The 18,332-nt window shown below is 37.5% G+C and overlaps 1 long non-coding RNA gene across 5 annotated transcripts in view; it reads right to left on the reverse strand.

Moving 5' to 3' along the window:
- LOC127577418 (uncharacterized) overlaps positions 1-5,568 on the reverse strand; it is a 37,264-nt gene extending 31,696 nt beyond the window's left edge. For 2 of the 5 annotated variants that reach the window (XR_007957376.1, XR_007957375.1), the window contains exon 1: positions 5,473-5,568. This is a non-coding gene — a long non-coding RNA (uncharacterized LOC127577418). The remainder of the gene's footprint in view (positions 1-5,472) is intronic. The other 3 variants (XR_007957377.1, XR_007957374.1, XR_007957378.1) reach the window with 2 other exon arrangements.
- Between the last annotated feature and the right edge of the window lie 12,764 nt (positions 5,569-18,332).

Genomic DNA, 18,332 nt, shown 5'->3' on the forward strand with positions numbered 1-18,332 from the left:
TTATCATGATCTTTCCATTGACAGAACTGACAAAGCTCTAAAGGAAAGTGTTGGAGATAAGAGCACTGGAGACAGATGAGAGTGCCAGAAACTTGCATGCCTTCAGCCTCTGACTTTGTATCTGAACAACACACAAAATCAATGACCGTAATGACGGAAGAACTAGAAACCCATGAACATGTAACTACAATCAGTTATGCTCAACCAAACAACAACACATGACCAGGTGGTTACAGAGCTGAAAGATGCAAGAATGGAAAGATAGCAGAGGGACACATCAACACTGACTCGCATCATCCTTCCAAAGACTGTTTACTTGATGGATAGGTGGATATGTGCTTGCTGAGCTCTGAGTCTATGAGTCTGTTTAGTTGCTTACCCACGAGGTTACTAAATAACTCAGACGCTGCAGACCATATATAAAATTGTGTCATTTATTATAAAGTACATAGATGCAAATCCTTGAAGGTGGTGCAATAAACTAATTGTTTGATTAAGAAAGCTTGCTTTATTGGAGTTTATAAGGAGTGCCAAAGAATATAGAAAAACAGATCATATATTACAACTTTACTGCAAACATTATTTATGCCTCCTTTGGAATATTGTGCACAATTTCTGGAACCATACTGCAAATAAGATTAATAAACTTCTGAAAGGCTAGAGTATGGAGGGCTTCTGTCATTGGAAGGTGTTTAAAAGATTAAGGATTCATTCCTTAACCAAGCAGGTTAACTGGTGACCCAAAAGATGTTTTCAAGAGGATGAGTGGTTTCAACAGAACAGTGGAGTAACTATAGCCTCCAGGGGGGTTGTTACCAACTAGAAGGCATAAATTTAAAACAATTGGAACAGACCCAGAAGGCAGATAAAGAGACAAAAAAGATCAGAGATATGAAACTCTTTACCCAAAAAGGATAATGATTCAATGGGGTTACAAACAGAGAAAAGGAACGGGATAAGCACAACTGCTCTTTTGAAGAGCTAGCACAGATTCATCAGGCCAAATGGTTTCCTTCTATGCCATAATCTTTATGGTTTCAAGTTTCGAATACCTCGCCTCCAACTTTAGGATACTGTGACCTTCTGCATTAGTGTAGTAAATTCATTACTGAATTTGAATGTGCTTAAGTCTGCTGAGCTCACAAAATATAAGAGTTAACATTGGTAACAGGGTCTTATGAGAAAGGATATTTTCAACCACTAATACTATGCAATATTCAGATTCTCGATTTCCTGAAAAACTGATGTGGTTGTTTGTTCTGGCTTTGAAATTTCAATGAAGTAGAGCTGATTATTTTATGTTACAAAGTGAGATAATTTGTGCTGGAACAGAGAGGAATGCAAGATTTATTACAAGCTTTAAAATTGTGCTTTTTTTTTGCTGGTGAGGGGGACAACACAGGTAGTGTTATTAATAATAGATTCAAATAGCACAGGCCTCCTCCTATGCTATATGAATTTATTATTAATGCTATCAATAACAAGTACTTGTTTTGATTTTTGTTTCCTCTCAGATTTTCTCCACTTTAGCAAATGTTAACTCCAAGCCAAAAATAGCTATATAGGTTCTTGCCTGTACCCTGCTTAAGTGGACATTATTCATGTTTGAACCTTGTTCTGGAGTCAATGTTGCTATATGAGTGTAATAGACAATTTATACATTCAGAATTCCATTTACAGAAAATGAGAATGACAGGGTAACCGGCTTACTGTTGTTCAAGAATTGAGTGTTCATAAAGACATCAGGAACAATCTATGCTCCTTAATGCTATAGTATGTTTTATATTGATCATCATCCAGAAAACAATGTGCCAGATTGTGTGCTCTAACCTCGGATCGAAGTTTCATTGAACAACATTTTGAATTGGCGGACATGAGCCATTTAAAAATAGTCCTGTTAAGTATTGCACATTCCAGCCTATTAACAATGGTCAGTACAGCAATGAGTTATGTATATTGCATAAAAATACTTTATTTGCATTTTGTTAACATTTTGCACACAATCCATTCTAACGTTACAGCTCCTGATCGTTCTTTGATTAATCACAGCATCCTGATTTTCTCTGATATTCCCACATTTTAAAGCTAGCAGTATTTAATGTGATATTGCTTTATAAATTATTTAGAAACTGAGAATATTCTCTCCTACACTTGACCTTTGGTATTTTATCAAGTTAACACTGACTGCACTCTATAAAATATTGCGCACTTCTGAATAGAATTAAAACAATTTTAGGATAGTTTCTGGAATACACAAGGCACACAATAGCAATAAAAATCTTCAACTTTGATTTAAACGCTTTACCTTTTCCCATTCATTCAGTAGCTCTTAAATTTTCCCTCTTAAGAGTAGCATGCATCACTTCCTAGTGCAGTCTCCAGTTTTGCATAAGTTTGCATTCCTTGTGAAAATTAGTTATAAATTCAACATAAAGAATGCAAACTTGTGGAAAATTGACTAGTCAACATCTCAAAAATGCGATCCCATTTGAAATGAATAACAACTGCACAATTCCAACAAGACCTATTGGATGGTTCTCAGAGAAGAAAGCCATGTCCAAGTTTTACTCTCTCCAGTTCACAAAAACTGAAGGCATTTATGGCCTGCTCAATGACAGCTTGATTAAAATTGGCTAAAGCAGCATTAAACCATAGAACCATAGAACAATACAGGCCCTTCGACCCACCATGTGGTGCCGCCCTTCAAACCACATCTAAGGCTATCTAACCCCTTCCTCCCACATATCCCTTATCTTAAATTCCTCCATATGCTTATCTAACAACCTCTTGAACTTCACCAATGTATGAGCCTCCATCACCACCCCAGGCAGCGCATTCCATGCACCAACCACTCTCTGGGTGAAAACCTCCCTCTGACATCTCCCTTGAACTTCCCCTCCATTACCTTAAAGCCATGCCCTCTTGTATTGAGCATTGGTGCCTTGGGAAAGAGGCGCTGGCTGTCCACTCTATCTATTCCTCTTAATATTTTGTATACCTCTATCATGTCTCCCCTCATCCACCTTCTCTCCAATGAGTAAAGCCCTAACTCCTTTAGTCTCTCCTCATAGTCCATACTCTCTAATCCAGGCAGCATCCTGGTAAATCTCCTCTGCACCCTCTCCAATGCCTCCACATCCTTCCTATAATGAGGCGACCAGAACTGGACACAATACTCTAAGTGTGGTCTAACCAGAGTTTTGTAAAGCTGCATCATTACTTCGCGGCTCTTAAACTCGATCCCATGACTTATGAAAGCTAACATCCCATAAGCTTTCTTAACTACCCTATTCACCTGTGTGGCAACTTTCAGTGACAACATCTATCTTGATTGTCAATTTTGTTTGTTTTATATCCTCTAATCATGTCCACAGAAACATTACGTATATTCTTTGGAGACTGGCGAGGAAGGTGGGAAAGGATATCTATACAGACATTGAAATAAACTAATTCCATATATTGAGGACAGAATAGGATAAGACCATAAGATATAGAAGCAGAGTTGGGCCATTTGGCCCATCGAATCTGCTCCGCCATTCAATCATGGCTGACTTTTTTTTCCCAACCCCATTCTCCTGCCTTCTCCCCATAACCTTTAACCCACCCCCTCCCCCCCTTACCAATCAAGAACCTATCAATCTCTGCCTTAAATACACCCAATGTCTTGGCCTCCACAGCCATCTGTGGCAATGAATTCCACTGATTCACCACCCTCTGGCTGAAGAAATTCTTCCTCATCTCAGTTTTAAAGGGACATCCCTTTATTCTGAAGCTGTGCCCTTGGATCCTAGACTCTCCTACTAACAGGAACATACTCTCTATGTCCACTCTATCTAGGTCTTTCAGTATCTGGTAAGTTTCAATGAGATCCCCACATATCCTTCCGAACTCCATCAAGGACAGGCCCAGAGACATCAAACACTCCTCATACGCCAAGCCTCTCATTCCTGGGATCATTCTTGTGAACGTCCTCTGGACCCTCTCCAGGGCTAGCACATTTTTCCTTCGAAACAGGGCCCAAAATTGCTCACAATATTTCAAAGGTGGTCTGACCAACATCTTATAAAGCCGCAGCAGTACAATCTTGCTCTTATGTACTAGTTCTCTTGAAATGAATGTTAACATTGCATTTGCCTTCTTTACTACCAACTCAACCTGCAAGTTAACCTTAAGGAACTCCTGAACTGGGACTCCCAAGTTCCTTCACACCTCTGATTTCTGAATTCTGTCCCCATTTAGAAAAGTCTACACAATATTCAATAATGGGCATTTCGTAACAGAAGGCATTGCTGAACTATTAAGTCTTCTGTGTTTACTGATTGATCATGGCTGCATTAAAGATGAGTAAGGTAGGGCCAACTGAAATTTCAGCTAGGTGGGATCAAATATCTAAGAAAGTCCATGAGGCTAATTATTTTTAAAGCTGTCAGACTTTGGTAAGTAAGTGCAGCAATAACTCTTGACTATTTAGATGGGGATTGGCATTGGCCAATTTACCCTTGTCAAGACAGCATTTGCAAGAATTCAACAAAATATTTCTATAGCAGTTGACAATGAGCAAAGGAAGAATTCCAGAGCACAGGGCATAGTCACTGAAGAGACGGATACCAAAAGTCAGCATGGAGTAAATCTGCTATCAATGGAGTAGACAATTATAAAGGCGTCCACAACTGGATATAATACTCAAATAGGGTGGTGTAAGGTTATGGAGGAATTTAAGGTAAAGCTGAAGACTTGAGAACCATTCTCAGACAGAGGTATCCTACGGAAGTTGTTAATAATGTGGGCATCTTGTGACAAAAGGCATGAGTTGTTACATGAGCTAGAGCTTTGTGAAGGTTAAAGTTCAGGTTTGGACACAATCGGGTTCAAAATAAACACATGCTCTATTACATCATAGTTAATGGTTTGACATTGGGGTAATCAGTGATTATGCTGCTAGGCTCCCACTGCTCTCTGTGTGAACAATGAAGAATTCTGAACAGAAATGTACATATAAAGATGAACTTGTTATTTTCCTTATCAGTTTAAACAATGACTCAGGTTCTTGTAACCATATTAAACTTAAATCCATATATACTGTATAGGCATTCACCATAAAAGTTAAAACAAAGGCACTGGAGTAGAACTTCAACTTGCAAGAAACCACAAAAGGATGAGGTTATTGATGCTTTCACACTGGTTCTGGAAACATACACTGCACTTAAATTGACAGTCTCTATACAGAGTTATACTGTGTTTCTTGTAAGATCTCAATGCACAAACTGCAGTTCAATCAATCTGCAAAAGTTTGTACAATTACTTACTCTTCCAAGATCAACAATTTACAGAAAGTCTGTGTAATTATAATTCCTAGGTCAGCAACAGCTAAATCAGATTAGCTGATATTGATATCTCCTTATTGTCAGTAACAGCCAAAACAAACCCTAGAAGTTTAAAGCAGTAATCACATTGTTTTTTTTAAAGTCCTACCTGTTGCTCATAATGCAGTTTGATCAGTTTATTTTCCCTGCCAAGTTGGGCCAGAATCGAAGTCTTTACAATGGAGTTCCAACTTCCTCCTTCATCTGCAGCAATTGCAAAATACTATTAAACCAAGACGTCATTAAGCGTCATTCTCAGCTGATAGGAAAAAAAGATGCCAAAGATTGGCATTATGCCACTTTAGATAAACACTAAGGGTTGAGCTAAAACTGGCAGTAAAGGACTCTGTACTTCATAAATAATGATGCAATCTTTGCTGTTCGCAATTCAGTTTGCGTGTTACAGTTGGAGTGAAACAATTGGAGGAAAAACAACTGAAGAGGAATTCTTTAACATAGCAACTAGACAAACACATTCTACTGCTGGGCAGCATTAAATAAGAGATAGCAGAGAACACATTCCAGGAAATGCAGTTTGTAAAATAAATAAACCAAGACTGTAGGCTAATGGGCTGTAAGCAATCAGAGAAGAAAAATAGTTGAGACACAAGAGACTGCAAACTGCTGGAGGAACTCAGATGGCCAATCAGCATCAGTGGAGGGAAAAGAATTGTCGACGTTTTAGGTTGAGATGCTGCGTCAGAAAAATATTATATGTATCACTTCACTGAAGTTTGAACTCCACGGTCTGAATTGTATTCCCTGATGCAAGTCACACAGATGAGGTCTGAAAAGCACAACAAGTAGAAGATACAAAAGCTTGAAAACACATACCACCAGGCTCAAGGACAGCTTTTATAAAACTCTTGAATGGACCTCTTGTCTGATAAAGATGAACTCTTGATCTCTCAAACTACCTTGTCATGGCCCTTGCACGTATTTGTCTACCTGCGCTGTACTTTCTCTGTAACTGTAACACTACATACTGCATTCTGTTATTGCTTTTCCCTTTCTACAATCTCAATGTACTTATGTTTGGAATGATCTGTCTGGATAGCATGCAAAACAAAGTTTTTCACTGTATCCTGATATATGTGACAATAATAAACCAATTTCAATGCAAGGATTGGGAGATTTAAAACCCAAGCCTCGGCCGTCTTAGCACCAGTATCCCACCCAAAGGTTTCCCTGAAAGGAGGACTGGGCATTGCCATCATAGGAGGGCCAGGGGATTCCAAGGCAGAAAGACCTCAAATGTCTGTGCTGGCCCACAGAAACACTCCTGCTTCCTCTGACATAAAGAAACAGAAAAACATTTAAAATGGCTTATCACTGTGGGACACTTCAAGATCAGGATCACCCTGGTGGGGAAGGCACTGCAGCTTAGCCCTTGGCTTAAAATTTCTGGAGAAGCTTTCAAGATCTAATATGAAGCCAACATCCATATTGAAAGCAGCGTACATGTCCTTGTCTTTAAGTGGCTGCCCCACTCAAAGACAGTTCAGCAACCCACAGGAAAGCAGTGAGTGAGTATATTAACATGGTTATTTTAACTATGCAAGATTATGCTGAGGACTAAAACCTCCTCTCAGTACAGAAGCAGGGTCAACATAGAAGTTCATCGACTAGGGATTTTGATTTTTTTTGTAAGTATAAACCCTACACTTCCAATGGCACTCCTTTAATTGTACACTTAAGCATGGGAAACCCTTTCCCCCAGGGTCTTCTTGCTGTCAGTGAGAGAAGAAGCACTTAACCAAGGTGTTTTTTAAAATGAGAGGTGAGGAACCAGGAAGGTGTCAATTGTAGGAAGAGTAGGAGAGGAACTTAATGCCAACGTATTTATAGTTTATATTTGTAAATCAAAAATAGCATATTTCAGAATGATATCATTTACCCATCAGATTCATTTTTTAATGCCTTCATTATAGATTTTCCTTAAAGACTTTAGTCTTTCTTAAAAGATTGGAAATGTAATTGAATTTGGATCATGCAGTCTAGCCATGTATAATGCGCCTAATTTTCCAGGATGCTTCAATACTGTTCAAGCAGTTATACTGACAAGAATTTTTAAAATTCTCATCCTAGCACTTTTTGCCCAGATGCACTCCTTCAATTTTACTTGAAATGCAAGATGATAAATTTCATTTTAAATTCAAATTCAAATGGTGTATCCTTAAAATACAGGTCGAACCTGTGAGTAAGAGAAAAGTCAGCTCTGCCAACATGATGAAAGGTTGTCAACCAGAAACACTAATCCTATTTCTCTCTTCATAGATGCTGCCTGATCTGCTGAGTGTTTCCAGCATTCTCTGCTTATGTTTCAGCACTCCCAATGTGATGTAGCTTCTCTTGTTCACAGACGCAAACAAGTATAAGATGGAAAGAGAGGCAAGAAATGTTATCACAAGATCACAAGACAAGGGAGCAGAAGTAGGCCATTCAGCTCATCGAGTCTGCTCCAAAGAAAAGGGAAAAAAGAAAAAGAATGAGAAATGGGGGGAGACAAAAAAACTATTCTAACCCCAATTTCCAGCCTTATCCCCATATCCCTTGATACCCTGACTAATTAGATATCTATCAATCTCCTCCTTAAATGCCTCCAATGATCTGGCCTCCACTGCTGTACGTGGCAAGGAATTCCATAAATTCACTACCCTCTGGCTAAAGAAATTTCTCCTCATCTCTGTTTCAAACCTGTACCCTCTAGTTCTAAGATTGTGCCCTCTGGTCCTGGACTCACCCACCAAGGGAAACAGATTGGCCACATCTACTCTGTCCAGTCCTTTCAACATTTTAAATGTTTCTATGAGGTCCCCTCTCATTCTTCTGTACTCCAGCGAGTACAGTCCAAGAGCCGACAAATGCTCATCATATGTAAGCCCTTTCATTCCAGGAATCATCCTCATAAGTCTCCTCTGAACCCTCTCCAACATCAGCGCATCCTTCCTAAGATATGGGGCCCAAAACTGTACACAGTATTCCAGATGAGGCCTCACTAATGCCCCGGAGAGCCCCATCAACACTTCTTTGCTTTTAGACGCTATACCTCTCAAAATGAATGCCAACATAGCATTCACTTTCTTTACCACCGATCCGACCTGGTGGTTAACCTACGGCAAACTTAGAATGGGAAATCTGCAATCTAACATTTCACAATAGAAAACTCAATTTTTGTAAGCAGTTAATTTCTGCAAAGTATCATTTAATTACAACAAACATTTGCACAAATAACAAGTGCTTACTTCAAGTTATTATTGGAACTCTAGGAGAAACGACCATAAAAAGATGAAATTAAAAAATTACGTCCGAGGCAAATTACAATGTTCGCGATTTAAACAAAAGCTATCACAGCTTAATAATACTTATTAAGCAAATAATATTTATTCGCTTATTTTTAAATTTAAGATATACTTATTAAGCAAAATGCACTTATTGCAGTTGACCAGTTATAAATTCAGGATGTCCCACAAGATAAAAGGGGAAAATAAGGAACTTGCCTGATTCCTTCATTCTAAGGAGATTAATCAAAGCTGCTTCATAATATTATTTTTCTAACCTGAACAAACTGCAGAGCTAAGTTATCTATTTAAGGGTGAAATTCTTTAACCCTAGTGCAACTGGTTGCAAACAAAAAAAATCTCACGTCAACAAATTCTTCTTCTCTTCTAGTTTAATGCTAGCAACTTCTGCCTTAATAATTGTTTGATGATAATTTTCAATGCACAAATGCATTTATACTTCCATGTAATGTGTCTTAAGTGAATAATTCTCATCTGTATTCTCTAAGGAGAAGGACACTGTAGTTGGAGAACTCAGGGGAGGGGGGAGGGGCAGTGAAATTCCACAATAGATTATCATTAAAAAGGAGTTATTAGATGTCTCAGTGGGCTTAAAGGTGGATAAAATTCCAGGGCCTGATGAGATGTATCCCAAGTTGCTATGGGCAGGAAGGCAAAGATTACTGAAGCGCTGACAGAGATTTTTCAATCTTCACTAGCCACAGATGACGATGATGCCAAACGTGGTATCTTCATTCCAGAAGGACAGCAGGGATAAGCCAGATATTTATAGGCCTCTCAGTCTAAATTCCGTGGAAGGGATGTTACTGGAATAAAATTCTGAATGACGGGATTACAATCTACATTTGGACAGGCAGGGATTAATCAAAGATAGTCAGTATGGTTTTGTTAGGGGGAAATCTTGTCTGACGAATTTTCAAAAGAGGTAATAAAATGTATTGACGAGGGCAGTGCAATTGATGTAGTCTTACGTGGACATCAGTAAGGTCTTTGACAAGGTCCCACACAGGAGGCCAGTCTAAAAAGTTTAGAACCCATGGGATGAAAGGCAAGTTGGCAAATTGGATCCAAAGTTGGCTTGGTAGTAGAAGGCAGAGAGTGAGAGTGGAGAATTGTTTTTTTGTGATTGAAAGCCTGTGGTCAGTATATATTGGTTATACACATTAATAATTTAGATACAAATTGTAGGGAGCACAAGTAGCAAGTTTGCAAATGACACAAAAATTGCTGGTGGTTTCGACAGCGAGAACAGAGGTAGGTTACAGCATGATATTAATTGGTTAGTAAGATGGGCAGAGCAATGCCAGATGTAATTTAATTCCGGTACATTCAAGGTGATGTACTGTGGAAGGACTAATAATGGTAGGTCATAGACAATGAATGGTGGAGCCCTAGGGAGTACTGAGGAACAGGGAGACCTCACTGTACAAGTCTAAGGACCCCTGAAAATGGCAGCATAGGTAGATAAGATGGTGCAGAAGGCATAGGAGATACTTGACTTCATTAGCAGGATGTGTAATATAACAGCAGGAAAGTTATGGTACAACTGGAATAAACATCAGTTAAACCAGAAGGTGGAGTACTGCATGCAGTTCTGGTCACTAGACTATAGGAAGGATATGATTACACTGGAGAAGGTGCAGAGGAAATTCACCAGGATGTTGCCTTGGGTGGAGCGTTTCAGTTACAAGAGAAAACCGGATAGTTTGGGTTTGTTATCCTTGCAGTGAGTAGGCTGAGCGGGGGCCTGACAGAAATGTACAAAGTTATGAGGGACAAAAATAGGGTAGGTAGTAGGAAACCTTTACCCAATGCACAGGTACATAAATCTAGAGGGCATAGGTTTAGGGTAAGAAGCAAGAGATTTAGAAGAGATTTGAGGAAGAATGTTTTTACCCAGAAAGTGGCTGGAATCTGGAATGTTATTCCATCTTCTTGCCTACTTGTTTAAGCCTTAAATAAAGTCTTCCCATGTCCTTCCCACAACTCACTTGATTATATTACACTACCTTTTCATCCAAGTCAATAATATAACTTGTGAATAGTTGAGAGTCCAGTACTGGTCGCTGTGGCATCCACATAACAGCCAGGCAACTTGTATAAATACATTTCTTTTATTCCAAATCTGTTTTGACTTAAACCAATCTTCAATACATACTAACAAAATCACTCCAGTTTTCTAAATGTCCCCATGCATAGTCCCACAGTGCGACATTTCCATTAGAATCTCATGACCTTCTGGAGTCTTGTCCACCCTTGACTGAATCTTAAGGAGTTATGGCAGAGTACTGGTGTGAAACAAAGATAAAGTCATAAAATAAGTGTCTTAAAGTGTACTACTTATTACATCCATTTGACAATGCACAGGCATCCAAAATGTGTACAACACGAGTTTCTGGGAGCGGAAAAAATGCATACTGTCAACACCCTCAATTCATCTACTGCTTTAACCAACATATGTAAACCAGCAATACAATAGACAGTGCCTTAGCTGAAGCACAATTAAAGAATACGGATAAAGTTTTGCTATCTGATTAAAAAGCAAATGACAAAATAGATATAATGACAAACTAACAAGAAGCAAATAGTCAATAATTACATTCCTCCTCAAGGCAAATGTTAGCAAAAGACTAATTTGAGGATTTTCTGTTGGATCAGAAATAAACCCAATATTTACGTGTACTTACTTCCTCTAACAGTGACAAGCTGAAACAGGAAATAGGAACAATAGTACCTTCAGTTTTTGTCCACACAGCTTACCTCTGACAATCACCTCTTTCAGAATGCAAATAATTTTGTAATAGTATCTAATGCAAATACTACTTTCACTGAAACAGACTGTGACAAAAATTACGAGGTATGCTGGAGACGATGAAAGTATAATATTTTTTCTTTTGCACTATTTTAAATGGACCCCTGTTTCAGAGGTACGTATTGAACCAGTGATGTGATGAATACATTTATTATTCCTTAAATCCTGAAACATATTCTATTGCATTGACCACTATATCAGGCATTTGCCAAAATTTGTCATTATTACATAGTATTATTAGGTTAACATAACTGAAGAGCCAATAGCAAATTCAACAATGATCTAAATGAAACACACAAAATGACAGTCTTCCCTGGCAACATTCCTATTTCCCCTCTTAGTTAATGTCCATATGTTATAAAATTTAATCTAGGAAATAATCCAGTTATTGTATTGTGAGTACCTTTTAAATTATAGCCTTTAGCATCATTCTTGGAAATCTACTCAGACGTATTTCTACTCTTTCAAAGTAATCTCCATGGCTGGACCATAGTCACTGTACTTTCTTTATTTTCTTATGTCTATAGGGTGACATGCACAGTTAACAGCATCTACTAGCGCTATCTTTGGGATATCCACAGTCATGTTTCTTAATGGCGGCTCACATGTTAATAAAAAGAGAAAGAAAAAAGAATAACATGAAATATGGTTACTTTTCACCTCTCAAGTTCTATTTCCAAGTGATATTATTTTGATTGAAAGATAATGGAAATATAACATCAGTACATTATTAACAGGCAACTAATTTTTACAAAATGGCATTTAAGTGATTGAAAAATATTCCAGTGTCAGTTGCTGCCTTCAGGAGGGTTGGAGCAAAGGGTTCTTTTTAAAAAAGCTTTACTTAGAGCGTCTCCATTAATAGCTGAAGGGAATATTTAATGCTAGATGCATTGCTTATGGTATATAGTAATTTGGCACTATTTCAGATGAATTTAATGCTTTGCAGATACAATATAAAGTAGCAACTGTTTAAATAGCAGAGTGAAAATCAATTTATCTCTTTTGCCTTTGATTAATGCCCTGATTGTTCGTGTTTCCCGACTGTGCTGCACTGATTGGTATAATTTGTATGACTGAACAAGAGAACAGCTCTAAAGCCTGGAATCCTTTGACTTGATGTGGTTAATCAGTCTTAAATGCTCAAGAATAATGAGACATAATAATCATCCTTCATGAACTGTTTCAATTACTATACAAATTTAAAGTCATCCTTAACTTAGATTAGACAGTATGACCACAAAAGGCTGTCGATTAAAATTAATTGCATTCCTGATGTACCAACTGGCACACTTAAAACAGTGAATAAAGAACTTCGTTATTAGTCATAATATTAGTCATTAGATTTGCATATATTGCTTGTAGAAAATAAAAATTATGATTCAACAAATTTTTGGAGAAATGTCTCAGGAAGATTATAAATGGTGCTTTCATTCTATTAAAATCTTACATTGTAGGGCTAAATTTTCAATCCATCGACTGTAAAACAAAAAGTATATACTTAACTAACTTTATATGTGAATATATATCTACCTCAGGATGAGATCGTACCCTGCAGTCTGCTGATTAATGTGCAATCACTCTTGGTTTTAAATATTAATGTATGGTAAAATCTAATGAGAATAGCAAGACACTGTCATGAATTACTTCTGTAGATTTTGCATTTCTCTTGTACCAGTTAATTTTCCCTGGCATTATTCATTGGTAGATTAGACACAGATGTGAGACTGGAGCAGTGGAAATGGAAATGGAAATGCAGCAGTCAGGAGGTGGAACAAACAATGCAGAAGGAGTGTGGAGCAAATGCATGCACTATTGCATAGAACAGCTGGATGAGTGGAATGATGGACAGAGGATGGAGGGGTCCACAGGCACATTGGATATGAAGAAGAATATATGTGGGTTAATGTCAACTTGACACAGGAAGTGATGAAGTGCAGTTTACAGGTCAATAAAAAGTTTTGGTTCGGGATAGAGGGTTCCAACGGATGCAATATGAATCAGCAACTGAGGTCATAAAGCCATAGGGTTATACAGTAAGGAAGCAGGTCCTTCAGCCCAACATGTCCATGTCGACCAAGATGCTTTCCTGAGTTAGTCCTGTTTGCCTGCATTTAGTCCATATTCCTCTAAACCTTTCCTATCCATTAACCTGTCTAAATGTCTTCTAGACATTGCAATTGTACTTGCAATTTCTTCTGGCAGCTTGTTCCACATAACCACCACCCTCAGTGTGAAGAAGTTGCCCCTCACTATCAAAACATTCTCACCTCCACTTTAATCATTAGGATGGAATGGTTCCCTCCATAACAACCTCGTCCATTTTATCAACACATCATTCTTAAAAGCTACGACCCTTCTTTTAGCATCTTCCCAGGCAAGCAGAGGAGAATATCTTTTATTTTACCTCAATGAATCCCAACATCAAGACACCAAACATATCTTCCAGATAAAAACCAATGCACTTGTATTTCTTCTTAGTATATTGAATTCACTGTTTGCAATAATATCCCTAACATTAGGAGATATCAAATGCAGATTCGATAATTGTCTTGTTGAATATTGTTAGTCCATGTGGTTAACCCTGATCGTCCTGTCATTTTTCACTTTAATTCTCCATCTCACTTTGTCCTGGGCCTTCTACATTGTTCTCATCAACCTCAATTGCACTGCATTTCATTTTTCTCTTAGGTGCATTATAGCCTTCAGACTCAATATTGAGTTTAATAGCTTTAGATCTTGATTACTCATTTCCTCTTAGGCTTTCAGTAAAAATGTTTGCCTCCCACAGACAATGTTGTTTCCATCTTTAGATAATTATCATCCCTTTTGTCACTTAATTATGACTGTTTTCCACCTTAACAAAGGTTCTTTCCTTGATTCTGACATTGCTTGAAATCTATAATCACCATTATCTTCCCCTTCAGATGAAACATTAACCATCTACATAGCTACCCTACTTGCTGTATGTTTCTAGTGTTTCCTCTTTTTATTACAGGTCTTTAGCATTTGCGTTATTTTGCACCTTTAAGCTTTGCTGGAAACGTGGTAATTCTTATTGCAGTTTCCTTGTACCTCAAGTTAAGTTCAACTGCTGTTTGGCATGGACTGGTGGGCCGAAGGGCCTGTTTCTGTGCTGTATGAATACACATGTCAAAATATTGTTTAAAAAGAGGTCAAAAACATGACTTGCATTTGCACACTGGTCCAATTATTCCAGAACAACTAACCCTGCTTCATCTAAAGATTCCATGTGGTACTGATTCCCCTTATATAACACTACAGAAATGAAACAGGAATAGAAAAAAAAAATCAGTCTCTGGATTGCATTTTAGAGACTTGCAGGCAAGTGGTCCAAACATGATCTATAGGGGTAGGCGATCTTGAAACGTTAACAGTTGCATCTCACTATACTGTGTCATGTCTGCAAGTTGCACTTTGTAGGGTTTTTTCTTTGCAAGATAAGTAATAATTACCAGCCTTGGTCTAAACGACACCAGTAAATCCAGGTTGAGAGCATCACAGCCTATATTCTAAGTGGGAAAATCCCTCTCTCTGTTTACAGCTAATTCCACTTCCCACCACAAACTTTTAACTTCAAGGCCTGTCCTTGCTGCCCTCCAGTTTTTTGTTGATCTATACACCTGATTTTTTTTTGTTTTAATCCTCAGTAAACTATTTCTCCACCTTTTTCCACAGCAAATTTTAAAATGTGACTCTTGCTACCAGGCCCAACCCAACACCCACCAATCCCACTTCATGTCTTCCACTCATCAAGACTTTTTGACCTCTAACTTCACCCCCAATCCCCACTAACCTGCTAACCTCAATAATTGCTTTCCTTTGTCAATTACTTAAAAGTCTTATCTGGCTATTGAAAGGGTGGAAGCAGGTCCAATAGCAAGTTTAAAAAAAAGATTGGATTTATGCTTCAAGTGAAATACTTGGCTGAGTAAAAAGCAAGGGTATGAAACTAATTGGTAACCCTTTCAGGAAGCCAGCATTTATATGATTCTATTTTCATTTGCATTATTTCCTTAAAAAGTAATATATCTGTATGTGCATTTCCTGTGATTTTATAACTGTTAATCTTAAAGAAAGTTCATAAAATTCTATAACTATTATCTTTATTTAAAATAGGATAACCACCATCATACTGTTTAAATCCAAAATAAAAATAAAGGTATTCTCTTTTAAAACCTTTCCTAGTAGATCGCAGATTGCCTGTCCTTGACAATACTTATTGCTCAACCCACCTATCTAAATAACTGATCCAGTCCTTACTGTCTGTGCAAATTGGCAGTCGAGTCTCCTTGAGTAAACTTAAAACACTTCCTTGGTAGTTAAGATGTTTTAGGATATTTTCAAAGGTGGTTTATAAATTCAAGATTTCCTTCTCTTTTATTCCTTACAAAATAATTCCTTGTTAAGAAAGCTATTGTGGCTTCCATTCACATTTTGCATTGTAAAAATGGAAATTCAAGGCCAAGAACAAAAGGATTTTTTCTATCCATTATCTCTTGAAACAGAAACAAAATCAATAAAATACTTAATCTTTTGCTCTATAGACCTAGCAGGTCTTAAATTTTAGACTAATAAGTATCAGAAAGAATAGCTGAAGCATGGTTGGCATATCCGACTCAGCTGGAATGGTTTATACAGATGGCAATGTTGACACAGTAGGAAGAGTTGTGAATGTAGCAAATTAAGCACATCTGACAAAATTGGCATACTTACTTGACTGCCATGATCAGCAGTGGTGGCAGCAGGGACTATGAGCACTAACCTTCATTCAATGAATGCGAGCAAAAACACAAACATATTACTTTACTGAAAGCAACCAGATCCCTTTCCTAGCTCAATGAACTTATCAAGAATTATTACTAACAGAATGACAGCACTAATGATGTCCAAATTAATTTCATTGACTAAATTTTTGTTAGGTTTACATTTTCATATGATACCACATACACAAAAAATATACAGATGAACTGAGTACTTACAAGGCTGCATGTAGCACACTGCTGCCACATGATGACTGCTTCCAATTCTCAACACTTAACCAAAAGTAATTCTTGCGCTGAAGCACTTTTAGAGCAAACGACATAATTGTAGCTACTTATTATGCCAGTTTTGCAACTAATAATACTGCATATCCTATATCACAATATAACATCACATTTAAATGTCCCAAACACACTTTATATAAAACCTCAAATCTGATCTGTTCAATTGTTGCAAAACATTTTTGCAAGGTTTTTGCTTCATCATTGATCAAATAATTATTAAATATACCATTTATCTTAATGCAATGGGTCATTTATCAACATATTATAAATTGTCCCTCTTTTTAATTTTATTTCAAAACAACCATTAGAATCTATTAACAATTCTATTTCAGATTTATTTAGAATGTGGGGTAGGCTTATCAGTGTTATCTTGCAGTGATTGTGTACATACTTCTCTCTACAAGCATTCATGTTGTACTAAACAGTCAGGACTCACGATCAGCCAAGAGATCAATCCCAATTGCCACATTAATAAGAAGAAATTGCAGAAGCAGTGTCAAGGAACCAATGCTGCAAATATTCTTTGTAAAAGTAATGCTCAGAATCAGATTTATTATTCCTGACTTGTATGGTGTGAAATTTGTTGTTTTGCAGCAACAGTATAGTGCAAAGACATAAAATTACTAAAATTTATAAAAAATAAAGAAAAAGTGCAAAAATTGCTCTGTCATTTCTCATGGAGTATGGAATACTTTATTCTTCTGAGAAAAGGGTCAATAAATGTCACCAAAAGTACATACCACTTTGCTATATTTTAAATATCTAATATAACTAAAGTGAAACTGTGTCTTGCTTTAAAAAGTAAGGTAACGTTTGGCCCCAGCCACCTAGAACATTAGTTTGCAGTGCAATAGATGTGTCCATGTTCTGGCCCCAGAGCACAGTGTTGATGCACCTACTCCAACAGACATAAAGGTAACACAGATAGAAAGTTTCATAGGAGGAAAGTTCATGTGCTGGAGTTTTTCGTGGGAAAGATACTTTCATCAAATTGATGATGCCATTACAATAGGTATCAGTTATGCAAGTATAGAACAATATAAATTGCCTGTGTTTCACTAAGTGCTTTGTTGCATGACACAGGTGTTCCCTGGGATTTACAATGCTGCATGGCAGCCAGTCACCCACCCTCAGTGATAACTTTTACAATCAAAAAAAAAAGAAAGAAAATTGAAGATTGGAGGGGAGGAGAGGTGGGAGAAGGAACTGGATTTCTTCATCGCTGACTCCCAAAGCAAATTAGAACAGAGAACGGGCCCTTCAAGGCCAACAAAGTTGGAAACACAATAAAACCCTGACAACAAACAGTTTTGCTTACCTTAAGGAATAAGGTCAGATGGGGTGATTACAAAAAACAAGCTTCTTTTTTTATCTTTGCTACTGTTATGTACAGTTTTTGTTTTGTTTGGCAAATGCTGTTTCCCTGCTTACACTCTCCTTAAGCCCTGCTTGTGCTCACTTCCCAGAACTTCAAAGGACAATGTGTGTCAGGGACTTCTGATACAATAGAGCTACCAGTTTGCCTGAGCAATGAGGAAAGATCCAAAGTGTACACAATTTTGACAAATGTTTATGCTATTAAACTTTGTTAAAACCAATCTGTTACTTTCACTCATAACATCATTTCTCTGATCTCAGCTGAAGTCGTCATAAGTTTAAAAGAACTAAAAGCTCAAAATGAAAATACTCAGCGGATGTTGAGGACCACTTAAAAGCATAAATCAGGCTACAATGATTGTTAAGGTATATGAATCAATTCAAAGTTTTCCTATACCTGTTTATAATC

This window comes from Pristis pectinata, chromosome 1 (assembly GCF_009764475.1).
Source record: "Pristis pectinata isolate sPriPec2 chromosome 1, sPriPec2.1.pri, whole genome shotgun sequence".
NCBI lineage: Eukaryota > Metazoa > Chordata > Chondrichthyes > Rhinopristiformes > Pristidae > Pristis > Pristis pectinata.